The sequence below is a fragment of the Canis lupus genome, chromosome 1 (assembly GCF_048164855.1).
Source record: "Canis lupus baileyi chromosome 1, mCanLup2.hap1, whole genome shotgun sequence".
In the NCBI taxonomy this organism is placed as follows: domain Eukaryota; kingdom Metazoa; phylum Chordata; class Mammalia; order Carnivora; family Canidae; genus Canis; species Canis lupus.
The window spans coordinates 53,336,385-53,351,402 of NC_132838.1; positions in this window are offsets into that span (position 1 = coordinate 53,336,385).

Consider the following 15,018-nt stretch of genomic DNA (forward strand, 5'->3'; position numbering starts at 1 on the left):
CCTCATCAGAGGGAGGGAAAACTACACAAACAGTTTGGTACAGAGACTGGTGTGTGCTGTCCAGTATCTGTGACCACAACCCTGATCCCAGGGTCAGTTCAAGGGGATGCGCATCGAGTCAGTCCAGAGACACAACTGTGGACTCCCCAGTCCTCATGAGGCCATGGCAGCTAGAGGATACTCCCCGAAGGGCTGACATCCATCACACACGTTCATCTTCAGCTACGTTCACACCCTCCAAAACACCACAAGCAAGGACAGCTGATGTGAAACAAGAACTCTAATGTCACCTAGGAGGGTGAAGGACAACATGTACATAAGGAATATAGTAACCAAGTGCTGGTCTGTGTGTTCCTGCTCCTGAAAGCCCTTCACAGCTGGTTGACATTTAATGCTAAATAATAGTAGCAATGAAATGGAAGTTGTGACAGCTCCCTATCCCCCTCTATTTTGCTTTCCCTCTTTTCTTCTTTTCCCCCTCCCCATTTTCAAAATGCCAAGTGATAGAAGCAACCTGCAGTCTTGGGGTTCACTAGGATGATATTCTTGAGTCATAACCTGAGGAGTTTTAGAAGTGGAGCGCCCAGATACTGCAAAGTGCTCTGTTCAAATGGACGCTGAATATAAAAAGAAAGTCACCTGTGGGGAAAGAACAGAATGAGAGAGTAATATTTCTCAGTATCATGCTGAGACTCTACAGGAAGGCTAGGAACCATCATGCACATGAAAGGAAAGCAGGAAAAAGATTTTGGCCAGAGCAGGTGCAAGACAATTAAGAGCTAGGAGGCAACTGGGGCTGATGGGTGGTGCAGGCAGCACCTGTCAGAAGTGCAGGGCACCCTCCTTTTCTTCCCACCCAACACCTCTGCTCCAGTAGAGGAAGCACACTGGGGTGGGGGAGCTCTTAGGGTCTTTCCTTTATGCTCAGCTAATCAATCCAGTCTTCTTATGCCACAGAATTCTATTCTCAACCCATGTGTTTTACTATTCTTCTGGGAAGGCTAATGAATTCCTACTAGGTTGCACTGTTACTTTAAAATAATTTGTGAGAATTTCAGGTATAGTCAACAAATTAGAAAATAAAAATGGGGCAATATGATTCACCTCCTTTTAAGGAGTGTGGGGAGTAATATGAACAAAAGGCATTATTTTTTTGTGAATTGGGGACTCCTCAGATTCCTCTATCAGTTGTGTGAGAATGCTGCACACAACTGTATGTTTCTAATACACAAATGTTTCCATGTGTGCACTAATTGTATAGGTTGATTCATATGTGTATGTCTATCATTTATACATATGTATGTTCATAATCTGCAAATTTGTTTATATCTATCTATATCTAAAAAGTAAGTCTGGTAAGCTCTAACAAGAAAATGAGATAGTAAATAAATCCTATATTCACCCAATTCTTTCTAGCTCATTGACCCCTGTCCTGCAGACCACCATCTTATCCCATTGCCCCATTGGGATAGCCTTCCTTCCCCTTCCCCTTCTGCTATCTGGTCTCCACATGAAGCTGAGTAGTCTTTTAAAAATTGACAAATGGTGATATTTCGTTGTTGGCATGCTCCCCGCCCCCCACCATGAGAAGAAACCCATGAGTTAAAAGAGATTTAAGTGAAACACTAACCAGTTGCTGTATAGGAACTTTATTTGGATCCTGATTCAAACACGCTAACAAAAAAATTACACACACAGACAATTCTAAAATACTGGCACAATATTTGATAATATTTATTTGATGCTCTTCAATGTACAGGTGTGACACATGCTGAATCGTTTATGGGAGAAATTCAATAATAGCTGGAATCTGAATTAATATTTGGTTAGGATGGGGAAACATGATTGAGCCTTGATAGAATAAAGATGGCATGACTTGTTCGTTGTTGAAGCTGGCTGATGCCTATTAGGAGATTCGTGATGCTCCTCTCTACACATTGAGTATGTTTAAAATAATTTATATTCTTTTTTTTTATGGGAGAAGACAGGGAGAGAGAGAGAGTGAGAGAGAGAGAGAATCTTAAGCAGGCTTCACGGCCAGTGGGGAGCCCATCACGGGCTTGATCTCACAACTCTGAGATCATGACCTGAGCTGAAATCAAGAGTCAGATGCTTAACTGACTGAACCACCCAGACTCTCCTAAAACTATCTATATTCTTAAAACAAAAAATAGATAAATAAAGCCCTCCATGACTTATCATGCACTTTGAATACAATCCAAGGCCCCAGAATGCTTGGCCTGGTCTATCCTGCCAACTTCTCCATCATCATCTCCAGGCTCTTCGTGGGCCCCAGGTCTAACCATATTCACTTCTTTGGGTCCCTCCAACATGTGCAGAATTTTCTTGACCCAGGACATCTGTACTTGTTCTTCCATAAACCTAGGACACGAATGTTCTTCACATGGCTGATCCCTCACATCACTCAGGACTCCAATCAAATGTCACTCTGACGCCCCTGGCCAGCCTCGCAGACGTGATCTTACAATTTGTCTCTCTTTGCCCTGTCTCCCCTCCTTTCTATGTGTTATTCTTACTTGTTTTCTTGTTCATTAAGGTCTTCCCTCACCAGACTCTTGCTCCTTAAAATCAGGGTTCTTCTCGGACTTGTTCACTCATCTGTTCCAGGCCTAGAACAAAGGCAGGTGCACGGCAGGGTGTTCAACGAATATTTGTTGAATGAATCAAATAATGTCATAAGCCCCAGTACACAGCAAAATTTGTTCCTTCATGTGGTAGACTTTTCCTTTTCCTTTCTTTTCAAAATTAGATTGAGAGAGACAGAAAGAAATGTCAATTCTTTTCTTATTTTCTCTCTGTTTCATTGAAAATAGTAATGGGAGGAATAGATAAGAGGAGCCGTTATGTGCATACTCTCTCCCCGTAGGGACAGACTCATGTTAGTGGTACTACTATTGAAAGGAGAGAAGTAGAGAATAATTCTTCCAAAAAAAAAAAAAAAATAGAGCTTCCATTTCTGTTGTCCCCGTGGGTTCTGGTTGGGCAATAAGAAGAGATTCTCTCTCCTGCTGGGTCCACAAGCCTTCCTTACTCAACCTGCTCTAGCTTTCTTTCTGACTTTTCTCTCTTCCCGTCTCTAAGGACCCGGCATAACCAACATTCAAAAACTCTAATCTTGGGCAGCCCGGGTGACTCAGTGGTTTAGCGCTGCCTTCAGCCCAGGGCCTGATCCTGGAGACCAGGGATCGAGTCCCATGTTGGGCTCCCTGCATGGAGCCTGCTTCTCCGTCTGCCTGTGTCTCTGCCTCTCTCTCTCTCTCTCTCTCTCTCTCTCTGTCTCTCATGAATAAATAAATAAAATCTAAAAAACAAAACAAAAAACTTTAATCCAGTTAAGGAAAATATCAACTTGTCAGGGACTGCACCTTGAATAATGAAAATAGATCTTTTCCTTCCAGAGTCAAAGTCTTATACTGTTTTTCCCTTGTTCTCCAGACTCCATACGCCTCCACTCTAGCCCCTGAACCATGAGTCCCCTCTTGGCATAAATACAAGGTCAAATCACAAAAGTCTTTTTTTGACATTCTACCAAATACCATTGAAAAAATATAACATACATGTGACCACGATGTAATACCTTGTCAGTCAAAAGCACAGGGCACATTTTGCCTGAGGGGATACTGTCATGGAAGCCAGGGGGTTAATTTCATTTTTAATTTGCCCACAGATGGATGCACCCAGTTTTTCCTTTATCTGAGAAGCGTACGTCCATGGCACTGCAATAACAAATATTCAGGAAGCGGCATTTGCTGTGAAATGTAACAAAGGGAATTAGCCACAGTATGTGAACAGTAACTTGAAATAGCAGGAGCAACAAAGAGAGCTGCGCCTGATAACGGAAAACTGGTAATTACAATATTAGTGCCCTTTCCACATCAAGTTTCTAAACTATATTCAAAGGTGGCTCATGAGTCCATCCTTCCTCCCAACAAAATAGAGTAAAATAAAATATAATAGTGACGAATTGCTTTCCTGGATCATTTTGACAAAATGGCACCGTCAATGTAAATATATGCTTTCACCGGATACAAGTTCTCATTGTAAAAATTAATTTTAAAATATTTTTTTAAAAATTTAAAATATTTTTATAGAGACTATTTTCCCACGCCAGCCTCAAGGGAAGAAGAGTAACAAACCTCATCTTTCTCAGCCTTCATGCAGGAGAATGGACTGCAGCTTTTCTCGTTAATATTTAATCTAAACTTTATTAATTTTTTTAAAAAATAAAGGATTCTGTGTCTAATTTATGCTCACCTCCAGGACTGCTCTAAAGCATGGCTTATGTGATATAAGGCCCGCATAAAAGGCTGTATTATCTTGAGCTCTCTTTATTATCATTTTAGTTCAGCCATATTTTTCTTTTTAAGCTTTAAAAAGCATTGATCTGAAACAAGCCCTCACAGTGAAACTGTCTCACTGCGAGAACGCTGCAGCAGGGAATGCTCCCAAGCAGCAGGGCTTCTGTTCTCCCAGGACCCATAACCAGGAGCCTGAAGCCACCAGCCAGCTCATGAGAAATAGGAAGAATACCTCAAGAATGTCTTTCCATAGGAACAGCTTTCAGAAGATGCACCGAGTCTTTCTCCTATCCTTCCATTACACTCCCTTCTGCTCACCTAAATGTTTCATTTCTGAGCTAACCATTTTAGGAAGGCCAAGAATAGTCATGTGAATATCCCAAGAAAGATGACCAGTATAATAAGTGGAATGAAAATCAATAAGCAGGGGATGCTTAGGAAATTAATCACTTACGAGAAACACAGTAGACCTTCAATCTTTTGACTGTCTGTCAAGTGGAAGATGAAGTAGACTTACTCTGTGTGATTCTAGAAGGCTCTAACAAAGATCAACAGATGGAAATTGCATGACAAAATACAATAACTCAATATAAGATCTTTCTTACAATTAGTTCTTTCCTAAAAATTAAATAGATTTTCCGGCAAGGTAGGGAGCTCTTGGTCTCTGGCAGGGCTCCAGAGATACTGATTGATGGCATTGTCAGGTCTGCTACTGAAAGGTCCCTGCATGGGGCAACCTCAATGTATGCCAGCTATCTGGGAGAGCCCTAGACTCATCCACAAGTTCAAGGTAAAGGCTTATCTCTGAGAACTGCAGCCCAGCTTAGACTCTTTTGTATATAGTTGGGGTCTTGCTATGAGTTCTGACCACTGGCATGTGAGCAGAGTGATGGCTGTCATTTCTACACTGTAACGGTTAGGAAGCCAAGAGTCCTCTCTGCCCTTTCTTCCTCCACCCACAGTCTGGGTACTGAAGACTTTGAGACCCTGCTCAAAGATCTCAGAATGGGGGAAGAGCCTAGGACCATGAAGGTGACCCAAAGACCAAGAGCACATACGCTGGACCAATACGTAGGCCAGTATTGCGTCAGTATAATTTGAGGATGAATTTGTTTTTTTCTGCAGCAGCTGGCGTGACTATAACATATCCACTACATTTTCTCCCAAATGTAAAGTGTATTGATTCTGAGTAAATCTGGATTATTTCTGGAATTTATGGATTACATAGGAATTCTAGAAATTTATTTTCTCAGACAACGATTTCCCTTAGGATGAGTGGTTATGAATCTGTTTTGTTTTAACTCTAGTTAAGAGCCCCTGTCCTCACCTGTTTTAGCTAAACCTTCTCAAACAGCTAAGTAGAAGGTATAATTAAGCAGGCAACCAGTTCCAATTTCCACTTGTGTTCCACGCTGTTGTTTTCGGGGGAGCATAGCGTTCTTGAGCCGTGCTGGGGATACTCAATCCTACGTTATTTTTGCTAATAAGACTTTGAAGCCAAAGGCAATAAAAGTGACCCTGGGTGGTACTAAGATGGGCACTGCACTATTGGACTAGAGTGAGGAGCCAGAAACCAGGACTTTTCTTGAACAAAGACTCAGGATATGTGCCCCCTTAGTCTTGGCAAGGCCCTCAAAGGCATGATCTGTGAAACTGGATTTCTTCTGTGCACACAACATTCTTTTCCTTCCCCTTTAAAGGGTATTTAATTTCCATATAACTGTGAAGGCTGGAAGCATGCTTAGGACCAAAATAGCAGCGATTGTGAAAGAGCGTAACCTTGGTTAAACATTCACATCGTTATGCTGTGCTCCGTGGCCATTAAGTATTAATGTATTGAAGTTGTTTGGGTTCGAAAATATGGGTCATCTTTTGGAGACTAGGGCCCGGAGGCAACAAGAGGTTAATCCTTTGTCAGCGCCCATGTCAATCTACGGCAAAACCAGGTTCAGAAGCCGACGTGTTTATTTCCCTTGGCTGCACTCAGTTGGACACTGAGAATGTTATTACTAAAAGATCAAACCTTCATCTCAAGCCAAATTCCTACAGAGGGAGGGGAAGGGACGGACGGCCAGCTTGTTTTTCTGTTGTGTGCTAATCTATATGTACACACAGACCTGTACTGAGAACATGTCAGATTGTTGCATTCAGAGCGGCCTTGCACCCATACTTTGCCATGAAAATCCCAGCAAGTGTAGGGATCCCTCACGCCCCCGCCCCACCCCCAGTAGGTATTATCAGGAGTTGTAGCTCTCTTCGGTTTCCTAAATCTGTTTGGGAAGAATCTGCTGCTCTGGAAATTGATGCTGTCTGTCAAGGACACAGAGAATTGGTGTCTTTCTCTTGGGGGGGGCGGGGGGGGGGGCTTTGTCACATTGGCAGGCAGGACTATAACTCTTTTGGGGCCCTAATGGGTCAATACTGTCAATATGGTTTGGGGTTTACACTCAGCTTTCCTTTCACTAAAGAGTTGAGTATAATGTATAATTAAAGCTTAGGAGATGGTGTCAGCACTTTTCCCTCAGAGAAAGTGTGAGTGGAGGCGAGTGGCCTGAGGGGCTGAACTGTGTGACCTCTGAGCCCGTTTTGTGCAACTTTCTGGGACGTTAATGCTGTCACGCTGGGCTCCGCTCCCAGCACAGCACTGCTGGTTGGGGTGCGCTCAGGTGCCTGTGCTTTAGCGCTCCCTGTGACTCAGACAGGCCCAGAAGTTCAGCGCTCCCAGCCCTGAGAGACCCAGTTGTGGCTACACTATTGAGCTGGAAATCACACACAGCTCTGTGGGCACCACTTTGGCTGTCACTCAGAGCCACAGCTCCCCATTCTTTGAGAGGACCCCTCGTGGGCCTGGCAGCCAGGCCCCTCCATGGCACCAGGCCGGCCTCTGTGGCCCCGTCCTGGAGGCCCTGTGCACTGTGCCAGGCTGCCAGGTCAAGAAGGAGCCGCACCCCCCACGGGCACATCTCCCTCACTCCCTCACTACACGTAAAGATGACACAGAGTTGGCTTTGCTGTATGTGGATTTGTGAACATGTGACAAGAGCCACAAGGCAGTTAATCATTCTTCTCCCAGGTCTGGTGACCCTAAGAACGTGTGGACACACATGGCCCCGGCTCCCTCTAGTGGCCTGTGGGACCCCATCCAGAGCTGTACTCCCCTCAGAGAAGAGTGTGCTGAGGATCCTTGATCCGACTGTCTCTCCTGGAATCCCTTCACAGTCCTGGGGCCCGGAAGGGGACCTACTATGCCCTGACACCCTCCATCCTGACAGCACAGGCACCAGGGGCTTCCTGGGAGCCCAAGTACTTTGGAGAAAATGCCTTCTACTCCTGCCCATAAGTCACATTTCCTGCCCTCCAACCTACCCTGGTCTCTCACTTTCCAGAATGCAGCTGGGATTTCTTGGCCACAGGATGCTGGGACACAGACACCTCCTACACCAGGATCAGTACCTGTGCCCTCCCCAGACGTCCCTGACATCTTGGTTTGAATCGTACATGGATGTTATGAAATTGTTTCCACGTAGGTTAACCCACAGAGTTCTCCCACAACCGTAAGGAGCACTGCCAACATCAGTGAAACCAGCCAAAAACACATGACAGCAACCCCAGAACCAAACAAGGACTATCGGGCTCCTGAGACACCTCACTTCAGCTGAGAATTAAGAATGACTTATTTTTCACTTTTTCTCTTGAATTCTCTTTCTCTTATCAAGGAGATGGGGATGTGCTTGCACTCCTCAGACGTGAGCGGCAGACGTGCCCCGGGAGATGAGGCCGGGCACAAGGAGGCACGGGTGGCTGAGTGTGGGTGCTGGGCTGTCCCCCCAGGCTCATGTCTGGCCCCACCTTTGATGGGACACTCACTCTTCAGGAAGTTACTAGACTGTCCCTCCGTGTTTCTATCCACACAGTGAACCTCCCTGGGAGCCTGGATGAGGATCAACCCAGATGATCCTTGGGGACCCATAAGGACAGTGCCCAACACTCAGTAGATCTCAGCTGTTGTTATTAGAACCAGGAGAGCACCCAAATCATACCCCTCTATGAGCTTTTGTTCTGACATGTTTATGCTTCAGGATTTTGCCAAAGTCAAACTAATTTAGTTTTATAAATTTAAGAAAAAGGCAATGCTCTCTGCTGAGACCTTCCTCGAGCAGTGCCAGCTTGCAGTATATGTTTACAGCTGATGCAACTGTTGGAAAGAAGAGGCTTTGGAGAATTGGATGCCTTCAGAGTGGAGTCATGGGATGTTCTTTATTTGTAGGCGGCTGGTTAAATTCTGACCTGAGTTATCTTGGGATGGCTTTTAAGTGGCCTGCATGAGGCGCATTTCAGCCTCAAGCCCAGTTCCTACTGGACAGGTGTCCATCCGAGAATGTTGGCACCCGTCTTGGAAAGTTGGGTGGGGAGACCAGGGCTCAGATCAATCAATCCAATGGCCCTAAAGATATCCCAGCCCCAGAAGAGCCACTGGCAGTGGTCTCAGACATAAAAGCAAGGAAAACGACCATGAGTCTTGAAGTAGAAAAACAGACATTGATGGTTCTAAGGCGTCCCCACGCCTGAGTGAATGACATTGTCAGCATTGGGATGGGAGGGAGGGCGTTGATGCTTTCGATAGACACGGCGACCCTGACTTCAGTGCTGTGTGGGGGTACGGGATCCATCCGAGCAAGCCTCTTGAACCACAGGTCTTCCTGTGACAAGGCTGTGATGTTGCAGCTTCCCCGCGTCCTCAGCTCAGGCCAGCCAGCGCCGTGGTTTTCCCTTTGCCTGTCCTGACCTCTTGCTTGCTCCCACCTGCTTTATCTCTGCATGCTGAGATTACATATTTTTCCCATGGCATAAATAAACCCACTTGTCCCTTTCAAGGTGACTAATTGTACCGAGTAGCCGGACTCGGAGGAAATGGTTACTAAACTTATCTGAGGGGGGGTGGTGGGCAGCGTGTGGGGGGGAGGAATGCATCTTGTCTCTCTGGTAGGAGACGGAAAGGCACCGTTTTCTGGAGTGATCCTCATGATCATCCCTCACCTTTTTTTTTTTTTTTTTTTTTAAAAAAAAAAAAAAAAAACAACAACAAGAAATTCTCTGAGAGGAACGAGGAATTGCCCGGTGACCTCTTACTTTTGCTTACCCCTGTCTGTGGTGTGGATATGGACTCAAATATATTTCAAATAAAGCCCTTGGAGGTAGAGGAGGCCTGGTGCACCCTGGAGTTTAGTGCATGAAGTCCTCATTAGGGCTGAGCTTTGGGCCGTGATGAAAGAAGGACGTCAACAGAGGCTTCAGAGTGGCCTCTGACCCCCACACAAAGCTGACTGAGATGAACTTGGCCTTGCCCCCTGTCCCCTCTCCCCTGCGTCTCCTTCCCCCAGAGGGTCTGGGTGCGGGCTGCCAGCAGGGGCCTCGGGGACACTTCCTCTTGCGCTTCCCCTTTCGGGAGGGGGTTGTCACTGCGGTTGACACCGGGTTTGTGTTGGGCCGGGGGTGGGTGCCCGATAATTGCAGTATTCCTCAGGCGCTTCTGTCTCCCAGATACGGGACGGTGGCAGCTGAAACACCTTATGAAAATAGCATTAAGATGTGTAATGTACCATAAATAAGCAGAAAGACAGGGCCAGGAAGCTGTGCTAATCACTGCTTTGATGTAGTATGAATTACTGTATTTTTAAGGGCCTCATGTTTCTGACTGCTTGTTTTGACTCAGCTGCCACCGCGTTCGTGAAGGCTTGGACCCAGTTTTCCACCTCTTCTCCCCTCCGTGGTGACAGCTGTCGTCCCTTGACTCACAGGAAAACGATCTCTCCGCCCTGCCCCTCCCTCCCAGCCCTTTCCTGGCAGGACTCCCTGTAAACCCGCCACTGTCCTCCTCCTCCCGGGGGTGACAGAGGGCAAGGACGGCCGCCTGGCCCCCGTCCAGGCCCTCCCGAGGTTCCTGTGTCATCTGCCAGCCGGCCCAGGCCCGGGCAGCAACATCCTATTTTTAATCTCGGGTAGCCTGGCCTTCTCGTAGTCTATTGGCCCCGTGGGGAACCGGGGTTTCGTGTTGACTGTGCAGCAGGGAGCTGGTGAGAAGCATCCCCTCCGGAGGGGAGCGAGCCTGAGGAAAGCATCCTGCGCCCCGGCCTGGAGTCGGGCAAGCTTGTTTGCCCCATGCTGACTGCCCACTTGCAACCAGGGCCAGATCCCAAACTGCTACTAGGGAGTGTTCGGGGACTTAGGTGTGATGAGAGCCCCAGGCCTCTCTTGATCTTGGGATCCTGTGGGTGACGCAGGGCCCAAGTGAGCGCCGCAGGCCTTCTCCGCCTGGTGAGCACCTGGTGGCCCCTTGCAGGCAGGACCTCTGGCAGCGCCTGTGCTGTCCCCCTGGGGACCTGGGCATGTCCCCTGCTCTGAGCCCAGCTCCGGAGGCGCCCTCTTGTGGCCTGAAGGACTTGGCACACACTTCTCTTGATCTTTTTCTTTCTCTTTTTTTAAAGATTTTATTTATTTATTCATGAGAGAGAGGCAGAGACATAAGCAGAGGGAGAAGCAGGTTCCCTGTGAGGAGTCTGATGTGGGACTCGATCCCAGGACCCCAGGATCACGACCTGAGCCAAAGGCAGACGCTCAACCACTGAGCCACCCAGGTATACCATTGTCTCTTTCTTTCTTTCTTTCTTTCTTTCTTTCTTTCTTTCTTTCTTTCTTTCTTTCTTTCTTTCTTTCTTTCTTTCTTTCTTTCTTCTTTCTTTCTTTCTCTCTCTTTCTTTCTTTCTTCTTTCTTTTCTTTCTTCTTTCTTTCTTTTTTTTCTCTTTCTTTCTTTCTTTCTTTCTTTCTTTCTTTCACAACATTATTAAACATTTTCTCATTTTTTGTGTGCTCCTTTAGTCCTTGGAGTGAAAAGCATTTGCTGTTGTTTGAAGATGGGTAGGGAGAGTTACACTATCACCCTCATGTGTTAAAGCCCCGGGTCAGGCCATGCTCAGTCCCTCACACCTGGACACTGAACACACTTCCACAAAGGTCTCCTCAGCTTCAGGATTGTCACCCCTCATCCTTATTTATGCATGTGTCTCAAAATTAAACTAAATTTCTTAAAACTGTCTGTTTTTTCCTCTTTACTTTGTTCAGAGAGTGTTAAGAGCTGCCCTCTGGGTGGAGTCCAAGGGGTGAGCCCATCATAAACCACTACATCCTGCCCGTGTGTGGGGATATCTGCCTCCACTTTGCTAAACCATTTGCTATGAGGACCTGGCCTCTGGGGACCGAGTAGTGGCCAGGCACCCTCCTGCCTCCTCCCCTGGCTGGCTTCTCTGTGGACACCAGGCCCTGCTCGGGGGTCTACGCCCTCCTCCTGGCCCACTTTGCCTCCCCGTCTTCACCCACAAGGTCTCTGCCTTCACTCCTTGTGGAAACTTCCTCTCCTAAATCCCGTAGCACCCCCAATTCATGCTATTGTGTATCTTATATCTTATAAATCACTCTGAACTCCCTCCCCAAGCAGATTAGCTCTGTGGGTAGGGGTCAAGCTTTTACCTTTTTCCCCACCTTTCCCTCCTTGGTTAATAGTGGCATCAACCTCAGCAATTCTAGCTCACAACTGTGGACTGTTTACCAAGCTCAACCTGTTTACCTGTTTACCAAGCCTCAGTTTGCCTAATTGTCACTATGAATTTGCAGAGTCTGTGTTACCACTCTTACCTCCACCATACAACTGCAGAAAGCTAGAGAGTCCCACTTTGGTCCTGGTTCTATGTGAGGAAGTTGGGGCTGAGGCTGTGACGCCAATCACGGATTGTTTCTCACTATCGGCCCAGGGTCTTCAAAGAGGAAACCCTGCCATGTCAGCTCCTTCTTGATGGTCATATGAATGCCTATGATAATAAAGGGTTATTTTAATTCTCCGTTTTCAAATGTGAGTATAATGAAATATTTGGGAAAGCAAAGTTTATTTTTTAAGATTTTATTTATTTGAGAGAGACAGAACAATCAGTTGGGGGGAAGGCAGGGGAGGGAGGGGGGAGAGAATCTCAAGCAGCATCCCGGCTGAGCATGGAGTCCAACAGGGAGCTCGATCTCATGACCCGAAGACCATGACCTGAACCAAAACCAAGAGTCAGACGCCACCCAAGTTTATTTTATTTCAAAACATGGCATACCATTCATTGTTGGAGAAGATATATAACAAATGCAAATTAAGATATCTCTCTCTTTTTCTCTCTGATATTCTCTTTTAGTAGATAAATTATCATTATGTACCAGTTAGGGTGCTACTGCCTCCAAGTAACAGAGAACCAATCAAACTGGCTTAAAAAGGAAATCAATTGGTCATCCCCACTTCGAGGGTTTGGACAGATATTTACTCAGTCAATGGTTCCAGCTCCAATGGCAAACACTTTTAGGTCTGCCTGCCTTTTATTTTCAAGCTGGTGACTTACTTTCTAGCTAAGATTGAGTAGTTCTGGGACTTTTTTTGGGGCAGGGAATGTTCAGAGACAGGACAGAGTTGCTTGTAGAAGCTTTTCTGGAACAGCTGAAAAGAACTCTCTCCAGATTACCCATTTGAGCTTGCCCTTATCCCAACATTTCATCTTACGAATCCCGCTGTAGGCTGGCCTGGTCCTAAGGCTGATCCTCCACTGCAACAGGACTGAGCTCAGCACCAGAAGGAGCACACTCAGGAGGAGGAGAGATCCCCAAAGACCCCTGGGATGGCACAAGGAAGCCAGAGGAGAGGACGCCATCCCCTGGGGAGAATCCTGGCATGGCGCATGGCAGAACTTTTGTTTTGGTTCTTCACTTGTGCAGATGAATTTACACTGGGATGACGTGTGCACATTTTATTAATCAGTATGTCACATCAGTGGGATGACTGGAGTGGGGGAAGTGAGTCTGAAGCCGTGGCAGGAAGCCCAGCTTACATCAACTGCCCTCTGTATTTTTCGGACTCCCGGCTGTATTTTTAGTGCTCTGCCTTCGTCATTAATTCACCATGTGCTTGCTGAGCACTCAGCCTGGGTCTGGCCACGCTCCAGGGGCTGGAGACACAGTGGAGAGCCAGGCTGCCGAGGTTCCTGCTCTCCTGGCGCTCATGTCTTAGAGAGGGGAAAGGTCAGTAAACAGATTAACAAAAGGGATCACTCTGACTTAGGGGAAGTGCTATGGGGAAAACCAAATAGAATGATGCGAAATGGAGGAAACAAGGGGCAAAGGAAGAACTGGCTACATCATTTGCAGGGCTTGGTATAAAATAAAATAAAATAAAATAAAATAAAATAAAATAAAATACAATGTAGGGGCCTTGTTCCAAAAGTATGAAGGATTTCAAGACAGCCACCAGAGAGCATTAAGCCATGCAAAGAGCCCTTCTAGGCTCGATGCCTGGGAATCTGCATGGGTTCCATGCCCTTGACACTGGCCCTGGACAGAGGACTGCTTTGGTGACGTGGTCAGAGAACCCAACCTCTCTGACCAGAGACGTTTGAACTGGATTCTGAGCAGATCTGAATTCTAACAATGACCCTGATGGGATAAGCAATCTGGCTTGTCACAGATACAGCAGGAAGGGGCAGCCTGGGGAAGGTACCCAAAGCGAGGTCCAAGGGCAGAAGTATGAGATAGGCACATCAGATGGTGTAGACACACTTCAGACAAGCTTTGTGGCTGAAGCTTGTGTGGATTTTCTTCTCTGCCAATGGAAGGTTTTAAGAAAAGGCACGTCAAGATTGGATCTGCGCTCTGAGGAATTCACTCTGGTTTCTGGGTAGGAAGGCAAGAGATCAGTAAAGAAGATATTCCAGTGACCCAGAAGGAAAAATGTAAAACACCGTCTTACACTGATTAACTGAAGCAATAAATGGCATTTGGGGTGCTTCCCCCCATACCTTTCCCGCCCACATTATGGGCCTCTCGTGAGCTCTGACTTCAGCACCTACTCCTGTGTTTGGCATCTACCACCACCTAATACATTTATGTGCATTAAACACATTACTTAGTTCATGTCCATTATTATTCTGTCTTGAGATTCAAATGTAGCCTCTGTAAAGAGGATTGGAAGCTGGCGGCCTTCCGTAGAACTGGAAAGATTCTTTAGGCAACCAAGACTACTGAGCCCCAGTGCGCCGGGCAAGGAGAACCCCAAAACAAAATAAAGCAATCCCTGGCTTCATGGAGCTTAGACTGGGGAAGAGAGGCTAAACAAGCAGAAAACCAAATGGTGGTAAGAGCTGGGCAAGGGGATGAGGTGGTGGGATGGGGAAGGGGTGTGTCCCTGAGGGCCTCCCCAAGGTGACCCCTGAGCAGAGACAGGAGGTGATGGAGAGAATGAGCATCCAGGGCATTTCAGGGGTGAGCCTTCCAGCAGCCAGAACAGGAACCCAGGAGGCCAGAGGTGGGCACAGGTGTGCAGGAGCCCACGGTGGCCACAGCTCAGGGAGGAGCCGTGGAGATGGACTGGAGGGGACATGCCATGGAGGGCTCTAGCGGCCACCCCTGAGTGAGCACAGAAGGACTTGGGATGACCAGAGGAGGGAGGAGGCTGACCAGTGCCCGCAGTGACCCGCTGGCTTCTCCCTGGGAGGACAGGCTGCAGGAGGCAGGTAGGGGAAGGCAGGGCCCAGGTAGATGTGGAAATGGTCCCTGCTTGGTGGGAGGTGGAGGGAGGGACAGAGGGAGGAGATCTGTGTGCCCAGCTGCAGGCTGTCCCCGTGG